This window comes from Cannabis sativa, chromosome 1 (genome assembly GCF_029168945.1).
Source record: "Cannabis sativa cultivar Pink pepper isolate KNU-18-1 chromosome 1, ASM2916894v1, whole genome shotgun sequence".
NCBI classification, from domain to species: Eukaryota; Viridiplantae; Streptophyta; class Magnoliopsida; order Rosales; family Cannabaceae; genus Cannabis; species Cannabis sativa.
In genome coordinates, this window is record NC_083601.1 from 46,322,137 (window position 1) to 46,337,157 (window position 15,021).

General features: G+C 27.0%; 2 long non-coding RNA genes across 2 annotated transcripts; both read left to right on the forward strand.

The window, feature by feature from the left end:
* Positions 1–2,830: 2,830 nt before the first annotated feature.
* Positions 2,831–4,808, forward strand: LOC133033559 (uncharacterized). Its single transcript, XR_009685691.1, has 3 exons — positions 2,831–3,349; positions 3,581–4,595; positions 4,683–4,808. It is a non-coding gene; the product is annotated as an uncharacterized LOC133033559 (long non-coding RNA).
* An 8,014-nt stretch (positions 4,809–12,822) lies between these two features.
* LOC115716305 (uncharacterized) lies at positions 12,823–14,993 on the forward strand. Its single transcript, XR_009685694.1, has 3 exons — positions 12,823–13,532; positions 13,764–14,780; positions 14,868–14,993. It is a non-coding gene; the product is annotated as an uncharacterized LOC115716305 (long non-coding RNA).
* Positions 14,994–15,021: the final 28 nt, after the last annotated feature.

A 15,021-nucleotide genomic window follows, 5' to 3' on the forward strand; every position in this document is an offset into this window, starting at 1 on the left:
ACATGTAAAAGTAAACGATCAAATCTACACATTTATAAAAAAATTAAAAAATTATCTATACAATTAAAATGTAAAGTCTAATACATATAATACAATTATATTTCAAAACTTAAAAGATCAAATTTATGTTCCATTGTTATATATAATTTTTTTTTAACATACAACTTAAAATAAAATTAAGGGTAAAAATAAAATTAAGGGTAAATAGCAGCATAATTACTCAAAATTTTAAGTTTGTAAGCGGCATAAACCCAATGTTTATTTTTAGCGGCATAAGTACCCAATGTTTGTAAAACTGTAATTCTTCTTCAGTTTTGTCAGTATAGACTCCGTTTTAAATTTATTAAAAGAATATTTGTACTGACTCCGTTAGTTTTCTAATTATTATTTTAAATATTAAACAGGTCAATACATTTAGTATTCACTTTTTAATTTCTTTTTACAAATTATTTATACGTTGTACGAGACACATACAAACATAGAAAATAGATTCTCATTAAAATAGGTTTACTGACTCCGTTAGTTTTCTAATTATTATTTTAAATATTAAACAGGTCAATACATTCAGTATTCACTTTTTAATTTTTTAAAAGAATATTTGATACTGACTCCGTTAGTTTTCTAATTATTATTTTAAATATTAAACAGGTCAATACATTCGGTATTCACTTTTTAATTTTTTTTACAAATTATTTATACGTTGTACGAGACACATACAAACATAGAAAATGGATTCTCGGTAAAATAGGTTTACTATGAAAGATGTTTTCCTCAAAATTGAAAGATATTTGCTGATTTATTTCTCATGTTGTAATCTTTAGTTATATGTGAGGGCTACTATATGTATGTGAAATAGACGGATTGAGCAATTGCTTTTTTATATTGTAAATTATTCTAAATTTCTTAAAATTTTGTGAAATATTTAATGAAATATAACGTACACAATTGTGAAAACAGATATAAGGTGCATTAATGCACTCCTTTTAAGGGGTACATAGTAGAATTATTTTATATTTTGTATAAAATAAAAGTTATTAAAATATAATATATTCATAAATTTTTAAAGTGTAAATAAAATTACCCTAAAATTATGTTGAGTTTGTTTTTGTAGCGCAGCCTATAGCTTAGGGTTTCTTTCATTCTTTGAATGGGGTCTAAACCAGTAAACCTTTCATAAAGTTGCTATCCCAAAGTAACTAAATGAGTCTATATGACAATCAATAAGGTAATAATAAATTAATTAATATTTATTTAAAAGGTTGCCAATGCCCAAGTTGATCTGAAAAAATGCATGATCGATTAACCAGGAAATTTCTTTCAAAATTGATGTATATATACATATATGTGACGTATATCATGTCCTTTTTTATTTTTCTCAATATAATAATTTTCTTTCTAAAAGACGTAGTCAAATTTGATTTGGGGTTTACTTTTCCACTCCTCCTAATTAACCAGTTCGATCCTCATCTTAATTAATTAAAGATCGTTATTGCTTTAAATTAATTTCGATAGTGAGAAAAAAAAATAATAATAATAAATATTAGAAGAAACTCATACATATTTCATGATCTACATAAAATTTTCTTTCCAACTGAAACTGATGAAACCAATAAAAAGAGAAAATCAAACGTCAAAGGTTAGTATGACACTTACGTATTTTTTTAATCTTTCTAATATGTGTGATTTGTTATATTTTCATGACTTTTTGTTATTGTCAACCACGTGGAAGAAAATTATAAATATATAGATATAAGCATTGTTTATCTTATATTTTATTTGAGCTAAATATATTGTTGGACACTATTGAATGACGTCCAATAACAATTTTCATAAATATCTCAAGAAGGAAGAAATGAGATACCATTATATTAATTAGGAAAAATTTACAGCAAAAATATTTATTTTATATATAAACTACATAAAATAAATAAATAAAATAAATTAAGAGCTAGGGCTACAGAGACAGCCCCTATGTTCAACTATATAGTGTGAGTAGCGCACACAAGGTATATGTGCTGCAATTTTTGATTTTTTAATTATTTGTTATATTTTTTATATACTAATGAAGAAAAAATTTAATTGAAAACATATTAAATATTTTGACAAATTGCTAAGTTATAAATGATACAATACATACCAGCACAAATATATGCATATTAATACAACTTAATTGACCCAAAAAAAAAATATTTGTCTTATATCATATCATTTTTAGTATATTTTCCTTCTAAAAAATGATGTAGTGAAATAAAATTTCAATATTAATAATAATAAATTTGTAAATTTGGTGAAATAAATTAATGTAACAATAATAAGAGTAGATATACTCTGTAATAATTTTTGTATTTGATATATAAAATGATACTATATTATTATTTTTATTATTTGACAAATTGATAAATTTTACCAAATAAAATGTAGTATTTTTTACGATGTTACTTGGCCCAATTACAAAATGAAACAAAACTGCCACAAAAAAACAAAAAAATATATAAACTTAGAATACATAGAAATGTGAATTCTATGATTTAATTTAAAGCAAATATCACATCTAACAGTAAGATATGTTTTGGTAATTTTGTATATATTTATATATCTATACTAGTTTTTCTCAGCCAAAAAAAAAATACGCATATAGCATAGGTAGCCATTATATATATGTCGTTTTCTGTTGTGAGGTTTATATATATATTCTTCATATATAATATAATGAGCTCAGCTAGGTATAGGTATAGGTATAGGTTTTTGATTGCTCGTCTTTATCAAAATATCCTTTGTATAATATCTTTATATATTAAAAGTGCCTATCTAACGACATTTCTTGGTTTAACAGAATATACTTTATAAATAAAAGAATATTCTGTTAAATTTAACCCCAAAAAATCATCCTTATTTTTTAACGCCGTTAACTTATTATTCTTATAAAAAAAATTTAAAAAAAAGTTTCTCACTCTCAGTCATAGTCTCAATCGTTTCATTCTCACGCCAATCGATCTCTTCACTCTTCCCCTCCATTCTCAGTCTCACTCCCAATCGCAGATCGTCGAAACCAACAGCCCGACGTACCAAAGCTTCCTTTCACCGACTCCTCCATTTCACTCTCCCAAACTCAATCGGCTTATGATCCAGTTCGAGTGAGAAGGCGAGCCCAATCGTTCAGCACCCAGGTAAGCCACTCCTTCCATTTTTCCCTTATCTAAAATTTCAGTTAAAAATTTGATTTTCCTTTTTAGAAAAAATCTCGTTCAGTGATTGGGTGTGATTACATATATATATTTTATATAACCCATTTAAATCGGCTTACAATCCCGTTTGAGCGAGAAGGCGAGCCCAATCGTTCAGCACCCAGGTAAGCCACTCCTTCCATTCTTCTTTCATCTGAAATTTCAGTTGAAAGTTTGATTTTCTTTTTTTAGAAAAAATCTCGTTCTGTGATTGGGTGTGATTACATATATATAGATTTATATATCTGTGTGTGTGGCACCTTCGATCAAAAAGTATAGAATTTTGATTTGCAATTTTCGAATGATTCTCTTATTAACTAATTTGAGCATTTGGGTATTCTTTTTGTGTATAGCAGTTGTTAATCTTGAGATACTTGGCCAGATGTCCCAGAAACTGCAATTTCCTTTATAGAGGACGGTAGAAAAGTGCCAGCTGCTTAACGTTGTATTCGTGGCAGATACAGAGTGAAACTTAATTATCTTTCTTTTATTGCGACCTTAATCAGACTCACTCTACTCTGAGAAGTACAGAGTCAGCGGAGTTTGGTAAACGGCCAGGGAGACTTTTTATCCATTTTAAAACATTTATCGTTTGTTGCATAGAATGATATAATCATGTTTTTTTGCTTCTCTTTTTTTGGGGCTATTGAATGGTGTTTAATATATGAGGGTCTTCTTTAAGAGCTAACAGCGAGTGGTGTTTTCAAAAAAAAAAAGAAAGTTTTGACTTTTCTTCTTTTCTTTTTTATTTAGTTCATATATATCAATTTTTTTATTTTTTTTTTCAAATATGATTGCAACAAAAAAGACTTTTTTTGTTGTGTGATTTTATACATAAATATTAAGAAAAAATTAATCGTACCGAAGTTAATTGTGCCAAAGACATGACTTGATCTCATTATGATATTAGTCTAAAATTGATTTGACTTTTTTTTTGGTGTGATTTTATACTTATAATGTGATTCAAATTGATTTTTTTTTTTTATGTTTATGTTTTCTAACTTTGTATATTAGTTCTTTTTCTTTCCCTATAACATTACATGAATAGAAAAATTGAATTTTTCTTTCTTTTGTTCTCAGATAACACAATACTTGACATCAATTCAAACTTCAATTTTGTCATGATTTGACTACTAATAATTTGAGTTATAGTAGTGCAAGAATTATCTTCCATAATTTCTAATTGGTCAAATGCCTCTCCTTTCCTAATTTAGTAGATTCTAGACTTTTGTATTTATTTAATTTATGTAGTTCTACCACCATCGAAAATTATTTCAACTGTTTTTACAAATTGAAGCATCTCGTGGCCAAGTTATTACTTTTGGATGAGATGTTTCAAAAGAAGCTGATGTTGATTTAATGATCAAAACAGTGAGCAAATGTTCTTCTTCATATTGTTTTTTCACATTGTATGTTAAACGGTGGAATAGTTTGTAATATTTCCATCTCAATCTGCAGGCAGTTGATGCTTGGGGAACTGTTGATGTATTAGTAAATAATGCAGGTTGTTTGAAACTTTCCTTGTCTTATGTTGTTTTCATTCCACATTCGATCTCTTGATGCTTTTTCGGTGTTTTCTGGAATCATTAGGGACAACTTAATGGTGAGAAAGAAGAAATACCAGTGGCAGGTTTACATCTAAAGCTTTTCACTTCTTACGGTCCTTCAAACTTGACTTTTTCTCAGAACTAAAATCAATTCTTTATTTGCAGGCTGCAGCCAAAATTATGATGAAGAAGAAAAAGGTATATACACCGTTTTATCTCTCCATTCACAGTAAAAATTATTTTTATATTAAATATTTCGACATATAATTTTAATATCAGAATGAGCACTCTCTTGGGGCCCATGTCATGGAAAAAGGACGACCTGTGAAGAAACCCAAAGAGGGGCTTCTTGTTATTGCTGTGGATATGAATGGTTTCAGATTTTTAACCGTCTCAGTTGCACCTCATCCCGTATGTTGTTTTCTTATAAAGAGTTTCCTCTCAAGTTCATTGCTTGTGTTTTACTTTTTCTTATCTTTTATACAAATCCCCATGATAGTAAGAGTTGAATGGCATGGGTATTAATAAATTTTGATGAGCAATATAATGTTACTCTCCCTATCCATGACTTCTAGCGCATTTAAGCATATTGCTAAGTATATCAAATTATGACATGAATTTTTGGCCAAAAAGTATTTTCTTTTTAATTGTATATGAGATAAACTGGTTATAAATTGTCAACTTTTATATACAAGTTAATTATGATAATTTATATTAAGATGATTCGTATATTGTATATGAATGGTAAAATCTCGGTGCTCGGACCATTTCGGGCGGACCTACATCGGCGGCTTCCATGGCGGTTGGATAGTTTTTCAATCCGGACGAAGGAAAGTTGGATGTCTCTCCTTGGTTCATGCTTCAATCATCTTATTCTCACAAGGTTATGATCTTTTTGGAGCTTGCTTTTGGAATTGAGTTTGTCACGTGGATAATTAAGTTTTTCTTGTGCTTAATTTTATGCGGTGAAATGTTTGTGAAAGATCGGACCATCCTCTTGCTTTAAATTTGTCTTTCAGCATTAGCTTAGGCCTTCTTCCTGCTACATTGTCTTTGAAGATTGCGGGATGTGGAATAAAATATTCTGGACTTCAAGATGAGGAGACAGAAGATGTTGAAAGTAATACTATTGAGTTTCTTTTTTTTTTTTTTTGATGAAAAAAGTAATATATTACAATAGTATAAAGTAATACTATTGACTTATTTCGTTTAGAAGCCCAATATTTATTCATTTCTCTTCTTTTTTCCTTGAAGTTCCTCATGTAGCATTTTGATTCATTTTTATCCTTCATGCTTATGGCTTAAAAGATTATAATGTTTTACTATGTTGCAAAAGAATGTCAACTACATATTACCCATTTGGGATTTTATAAAAGCCATTGGTCTTTTAATCTATGTACTTAATTCTATTGATTGTACATGTATGTAAAGGTTAAGTATAATTGCTTACCATTTATTTTATTGTGATTCTTCTAAACCATAGATTTCTTTTTATTACAGAGCTCTGAAAATTACGGTGTTCCCGACCTATAGCATTTGCTTGGGATGACACGTCAGGTCATCACATATACATTTAGTATATTTATTAAAATATCGTTTTAGATTTGTAGAATAATATTTGAATACTGAACTGTTCTACTTAGATAGATCATTCTTTTTTTTTTATTATTATTATGAATATGAACTTGAATTAGGATTTATTTTTTGTATTAAATAAATATACATTTGTTTTCTATTTAAAAGTTATTTCAATTTTATTTAAATTATTGTTATTTTTTTTTTGTTGTTTTGAAGTAAATTTCTGTTACATCATGTTTGTTTTAAATTTTGCAAAACCTATATTTTGTTCTTCTTAATTTTCTATAAGTAAATAATAAGTATTATTTTGTTATGACTTATACATACCTAATTATATTTTACTAACCAAATATAATATCACAAATATTAAGCATAATCATACCTTTATATACAATCTAAATAATAAAAAAAAGAATTAAACTTTAAATAAAACTAATATCACGTAACTTCTAACTAGTATATATATATATATATATATATATATATATATATATGGGCTCTACTACTAAATTATAATTCCTAGATTTTGGGATTTTATTATGCGCCGTTATAGCCTTTCTTTAAAATATAAAATTGTGAAGAGTTTTTAAGCTAGGCTTGTAGATTATATATATGGTATATTAATTTATTATAAGTAATTGAATTAAGAAATTATTAAATATATATATATATAATCGAAATTTACGGGTGAAATAAAATATTGTTTTTATTTTAAATGTTAAAAAAATAATATCAACAATTCATATATTATATATATTGATTCAAATAATGGAACTTTGAGGATTGGTTACACATATAATATATGTGAAACAACATATGGGATTTTTAATATTAAAAAACAAAAAAGACAATCAATATCCTTTAATATTTTCGACAAGAGAGAGGCTATATATATATAGCTAATAATAAGTGGTGGACTCAAGATATAACGTATTAAAAATCGATACAAATTTATATTTTTATAATACTAAATATAATTTAAAGTAAATACAAGTTTTATTGATAGAATTTAAAAAAAAAACACTTAAAATACTAAAAAGTAGACATGTTCTTGTTGGGATATAAACCCATGTCCTCAACTATGTGTATAAAATATTATAACCATTATACTAAAGCTCACATTATGTTTACTAATATCATTTTTAAGTATAGATATATATAGTGTAATTATAATTAAATTACTTTTTCTTATTTTTTATAGAACAATTATCCTCTCGCTTTTATGTGAGCCTGCTTATGGCTAATATTGTATATTACCTTCTCATTTATAAATTTTTTTTGGTCAAAAAAAAGAAAAAAGAAAAGCTGTTAACAAATTTATAATATATATTAAATAAAAAAAAGGAATACTTTAAAAGAAAAAACTTAAAAGCAAAAAAAAAAAAATTACAAAAATACATTCTGTACAAAATTTTTAACATTTTTTAAATTTTATTTATATGAAATACAGTCTTTAAATGTATATTTATGTTATTTTATTGTTGATTTTTTGTTATTATATATTATTTTTTTTTTATGTTGTTTTGTTATTATTTTCTTATTATTTGCATGTAATTTTTTTTTGTATTTTATATAAAATACCGTAAAAATATAAAAAAAAATATAATTTATTTTTTTTTAAAAAAATAATATTTTATATAATTATCCAAAAAGATATTATGATATAAAGTGTCTAGGCACATGCATTTGAATAAAAAGAAAAAGAAGTGTATGTAAAAAAAACTTAATTAAGTATAATGAGAAAGTGAGTGAGTAATATAATGAAATGAAATGTGTACGTGTACGTGTCGTTTTGTATATATGATAACTTGTGGTTGAAGTAAATGTTTAAGCTTGGCCATGCATTCTTACGGTTACGTACGGACCAGATCCATCCAGATGGTTTTTGTTTTATGGGTAAAAGTTAACTAATTACAACCAACTTTCTTATTAACATTTATTTTCCATTTTAAAATAAATAAATGCGGTCGATAGTTTTCCAAAATGCAATTTCTAGCTTTTAACTAATTTCTTTATTGATTTTTAAAAAAAAAATAATAATAATTTCTTTATTACGCGTACAGGGGAGTGATCTTCTGGACCTAAATTTTTGTGATAAATATTTATATTTATATATTGATTTGAGGTCAAAAGTATAAAAAGACATCGTTCTATATTACATGGTGATGGTGATGAGTTCATAAGATAAGAATTGTAGGACAGAGAAATTATTATCAATTAAAGTTAATTAGAAAGAATTATATATATGTAAATGTAATAGCCAAAACAAAGACAGTAATATAAATATATATATATATATATCAATATTAATCCTCAAAACACATCTTACTCGCTAGTACCACTTATAAATGTTTTAATTAAGTAATAGTGAATGTTTTTAATTATTATTTTTAATAAAGTTGCAACTAATTCCTTTTGTTTACCGTGCATGATTTTCTTACATCACTTTTAATTAAAAACTTCATGATAATTTAGAATGTTGAAATTTAGAATTATTTATTTATATTATATATATTCAACTATTAAAATAATAAAATATAGTATGTGTATATGTGTAAGGCCTAAGTACCTTACTTTAGTGAGTGAAAAAAACAAAAAAACTTGGTCCCTTATCTAAAAAGAAATATAGTACTTTTAAAAAGAATTTTTTTTGATTCTCTTGACAAAATGCGCCCTAAGTACAATACTAACTTACTTATGCTGAAGCCTGTATAATTATAAGTATTATGCGTTGGCTTATTAATTTGTTAAATGCTTTGGGAAATTTAGTTTAAGAAAGCCAATTCATATTATATATTACACGTTATACCCTAATTTGTACAAGGGCTTTTTTCATAAATGTACAACAAAAACAAAATAATTACAAAAAATGTGCAAAAAAAAATTATTTTAAAAATTTATACATTTTGAAAACTTATTACATGAAACCATACATTTTTAATATGTTTATTAAACCTCAAAATAAACAATTTCGTAAATTAATTAAACAGTTTTATAAAAATAAACAAGTTAAATTATTTTTTTTATTAAAAGATAAATGTTTATTATCTATTTTAGTATGAATTATTATAATTTAATAAGATTTTTTTTAATAAAATACAATATCAAAATTATAAACATTAATGTATATAAATATAAATTAATACTTAAAATTATTAAAAATAAACATGACACGTAGAGTGATATAATAAACATACGTGAATATTATTATTTTGTTTATTAAAGTAGTATGTTTAATAAATAGAAAATAAAATAAACATATATATACAAAGTATTTTATATTATTAGTACGTTTATTATAATTGTAAACATAAAAATAGACATAGTCCCATACCTACACAGTCTCAGAATCATCCCACTTGACCTTCCCCAGGCGGTGTGGGATTGTACAGCTTACCCGGTATTTCCCCTTACGGATCACGGGACTACTGACTGTCACAATCACCCCCCCTTACGGGGTTCGACGTCCTCGTCGACCACACTTCCGGCTGGGTCAAGGCTCTGATACCATTTGTAACGTCCCCGCTTCAAGCCTCCATTAGGTCCTTACACCCACGGAATGAATGGCTCTTATACACGAGTACGTCACTATGGCTGCTTCCTGGATTGATGACTGACCCTACAGACCAACACGAGTGTTTCCAGCGTGCTTTGTCCTCACTCACACGCATCCTGGGAAAACTTCCCAGGAGGTCACCCATCCTTGAAATTGCTCCAAGCCAAGCACGCTTAACTGTGGAGTTCTTTCGAGATGGGCTACCGAAAAACAAGATGCACCTTGTTGACATAGGTAGTACCAATCAATCCATTTAAGCTCTCTTCAACTGTGTAGTCCCATACCTACACAGTCTCAGAATCATCCCACTTGACCTTCCCCAGGCGGTGTGGGATTGTACAGCTTACCCGGTATTTCCCCTTACGGATCACGGGACTACTGACTGTCACAAAATTTATGTTCCATTGTTATATATAATTTTTTTTTTAACATACAACTTAAAATAAAATTAAGGGTAAAAATAAAATTAAGGGTAAATAGCAGCATAATTACTCAAAATTTTAAGTTTGTAAGCGGCATAAACCCAATGTTTATTTTTAGCGGCATAAGTACCCAATGTTTGTAAAACTGTAATTCTTCTTCAGTTTTGTCAGTATAGACTCCGTTTTAAATTTATTAAAAGAATATTTGGTACTGACTCCGTTAGTTTTCTAATTATTATTTTAAATATTAAACAGGTCAATACATTTAGTATTCACTTTTTAATTTCTTTTTACAAATTATTTATACGTTGTACGAGACACATACAAACATAGAAAATAGATTCTCATTAAAATAGGTTTACTGACTCCGTTAGTTTTCTAATTATTATTTTAAATATTAAACAGGTCAATACATTCAGTATTCACTTTTTAATTTTTTAAAAGAATATTTGATACTGACTCCGTTAGTTTTCTAATTATTATTTTAAATATTAAACAGGTCAATACATTCGGTATTCACTTTTTAATTTTTTTTACAAATTATTTATACGTTGTACGAGACACATACAAACATAGAAAATGGATTCTCGGTAAAATAGGTTTACTATGAAAGATGTTTTCCTCAAAATTGAAAGATATTTGCTGATTTATTTCTCATGTTGTAATCTTTAGTTATATGTGAGGGCTACTATATGTATGTGAAATAGACGGATTGAACACTGCTTTTTTTTATATTGTAAATTATTCTAAATTTCTTAAAATTTTGTGAAATATTTAATGAAATATAACGTACACAATTGTGAAAACAGATATAAGGTGCATTAATGCACTCCTTTTAAGGGGTACATAGTAGAATTATTTTATATTTTGTATAAAATAAAAGTTATTAAAATATAATATATTCATAAATTTTTAAAGTGTAAATAAAATTACCCTAAAATTATGTTGAGTTTGTTTTTGTAGCGCAGCCTATAGCTTAGGGTTTCTTTCATTCTTTGAATGGGGTCTAAACCAGTAAACCTTTCATAAAGTTGCTATCCCAAAGTAACTAAATGAGTCTATGACAATCGATAAGGTAATAATAAATTAATTAATATTTATTTAAAAGGTTGCCAATGCCCAAGTTGATCTGAAAAAATGCATGATCGATTAACCAGGAAATTTCTTTCAAAATTGATGTATATATACATATATGTGACGTATATCATGTACCCTTTTTTATTTTTCTCAATATAATAATTTTCTTTCTAAAAGACGTAGTCAAATTTGATTTGGGGTTTACTTTTCCACTCCTCCTAATTAACCATTTCGATCCTCATCTTAATTAATTAAAGATCGTTATTGCTTTAAATTAATTTCGCTCGTGAGAAAAAATGAAAAATAATAATAATAAATATTAGAAGAAACTCATACATATTTCATGATCTACATAAAATTTTCTTTCCAACTGAAACTGATGAAACCAATAAAAAGAGAAAATCAAACGTCAAAGGTTAGTATGACACTTACGTATTTTTTTAATCTTTCTAATATGTGTGATTTGTTATATTTTCATGACTTTTTGTTATTGTCAACCACGTGGAAGAAAATTATAAATATATAGATATAAGCATTGTTTATCTTATATTTTATTTGAGCTAAATATATTGTTGGACACTATTGAATGACGTCCAATAACAATTTTCATAAATATCTCAAGAAGGAAGAAATGAGATACCATTATATTAATTAGGAAAAATTTACAGCAAAAATATTTATTTTATATATAAACTACATAAAATAAATAAATAAAATAAATTAAGAGCTAGGGCTACAGAGACAGCCCCTATGTTCAACTATATAGTGTGAGTAGCGCACACAAGGTATATGTGCTGCAATTTTTGATTTTTTAATTATTTGTTATATTTTTTATATACTAATGAAGAAAAAATTTAATTGAAAACATATTAAATATTTTGACAAATTGCTAAGTTATAAATGATACAATACATACCAGCACAAATATATGCATATTAATACAACTTAATTGACCCAAAAAAAAAATATTTGTCTTATATCATATCATTTTTAGTATATTTTCCTTCTAAAAAATGATGTAGTGAAATAAAATTTCAATATTAATAATAATAAATTTGTAAATTTGGTGAAATAAATTAATGTAACAATAATAAGAGTAGATATACTCTGTAATAATTTTTGTATTTGATATATAAAATGATACTATATTATTATTTTTATTATTTGACAAATTGATAAATTTTACCAAATAAAATGTAGTATTTTTTACGATGTTACTTGGCCCAATTACAAAATGAAACAAAACTGCCACAAAAAAACAAAAAAATATATAAACTTAGAATACATAGAAATGTGAATTCTATGATTTAATTTAAAGCAAATATCACATCTAACAGTAAGATATGTTTTGGTAATTTTGTATATATTTATATATCTATACTAGTTTTTCTCAGCCAAAAAAAAAATACGCATATAGCATAGGTAGCCATTATATATATGTCGTTTTCTGTTGTGAGGTTTATATATATATTCTTCATATATAATATAATGAGCTCAGCTAGGTATAGGTATAGGTATAGGTTTTTGATTGCTCGTCTTTATCAAAATATCCTTTGTATAATATCTTTATATATTAAAAGTGCCTATCTAACGGCATTTCTTGGTTTAACAGAATATACTTTATAAATAAAAGAATATTCTGTTAAATTTAACCCCAAAAAATCATCCTTATTTTTTAACGCCGTTAACTTATTATTCTTATAAAAAAAATTTAAAAAAAAGTTTCTCACTCTCAGTCATAGTCTCAATCGTTTCATTCTCACGCCAATCGATCTCTTCACTCTTCCCCTCCATTCTCAGTCTCACTCCCAATCGCAGATCGTCGAAACCAACAGCCCGACGTACCAAAGCTTCCTTTCACCGACTCCTCCATTTCACTCTCCCAAACTCAATCGGCTTATGATCCAGTTCGAGTGAGAAGGCGAGCCCAATCGTTCAGCACCCAGGTAAGCCACTCCTTCCATTTTTCCCTTATCTAAAATTTCAGTTAAAAATTTGATTTTCCTTTTTAGAAAAAATCTCGTTCAGTGATTGGGTGTGATTACATATATATATTTTATATAACCCATTTAAATCGGCTTACAATCCCGTTTGAGCGAGAAGGCGAGCCCAATCGTTCAGCACCCAGGTAAGCCACTCCTTCCATTCTTCTTTCATCTGAAATTTCAGTTGAAAGTTTGATTTTCTTTTTTTAGAAAAAATCTCGTTCTGTGATTGGGTGTGATTACATATATATATATTTATATATCTGTGTGTGTGGCACCTTCGATCAAAAAGTATAGAATTTTGATTTGCAATTTTCGAATGATTCTCTTATTAACTAATTTGAGCATTTGGGTATTCTTTTTGTGTATAGCAGTTGTTAATCTTGAGATACTTGGCCAGATGTCCCAGAAACTGCAATTTCCTTTATAGAGGACGGTAGAAAAGTGCCAGCTGCTTAACGTTGTATTCGTGGCAGATACAGAGTGAAACTTAATTATCTTTCACTGTTATTGCGACCTTAATCAGACTCACTCTACTCTGAGAAGTACAGAGTCAGCGGAGTTTGGTAAACGGCCAGGGAGACTTTTTATCCATTTTAAAACATTTATCGTTTGTTGCATAGAATGATATAATCATGTTTTTTTGCTTCTCTTTTTTTGGGGCTATTGAATGGTGTTTAATATATGAGGGTCTTCTTTAAGAGCTAACAGCGAGTGGTGTTTTCAAAAAAAAAAAGAAAGTTTTGACTTTTCTTCTTTTCTTTTTTATTTAGTTCATATATATCAATTTTTTTATTTTTTTTTTCAAATATGATTGCAACAAAAAAGACTTTTTTTGTTGTGTGATTTTATACATAAATATTAAGAAAAAATTAATCGTACCGAAGTTAATTGTGCCAAAGACATGACTTGATCTCATTATGATATTAGTCTAAAATTGATTTGACTTTTTTTTTGGTGTGATTTTATACTTATAATGTGATTCAAATTGATTTTTTTTTTTTATGTTTATGTTTTCTAACTTTGTATATTAGTTCTTTTTCTTTCCCTATAACATTACATGAATAGAAAAATTGAATTTTTCTTTCTTTTGTTCTCAGATAACACAATACTTGACATCAATTCAAACTTCAATTTTGTCATGATTTGACTACTAATAATTTGAGTTATAGTAGTGCAAGAATTATCTTCCATAATTTCTAATTGGTCAAATGCCTCTCCTTTCCTAATTTAGTAGATTCTAGACTTTTGTATTTATTTAATTTATGTAGTTCTACCACCATCGAAAATTATTTCAACTGTTTTTACAAATTGAAGCATCTCGTGGCCAAGTTATTACTTTTGGATGAGATGTTTCAAAAGAAGCTGATGTTGATTTAATGATCAAAACAGTGAGCAAATGTTCTTCTTCATATTGTTTTTTCACATTGTATGTTAAACGGTGGAATAGTTTGTAATATTTCCATCTCAATCTGCAGGCAGTTGATGCTTGGGGAACTGTTGATGTATTAGTAAATAATGCAGGTTGTTTGAAACTTTCCTTGTCTTATGTTGTTTTCATTCCACATTCGATCTCTTGATGCTTTTTCGGTGTTTTCTGGAATCATTAGGGACAACTTAATGGTGAGAAAG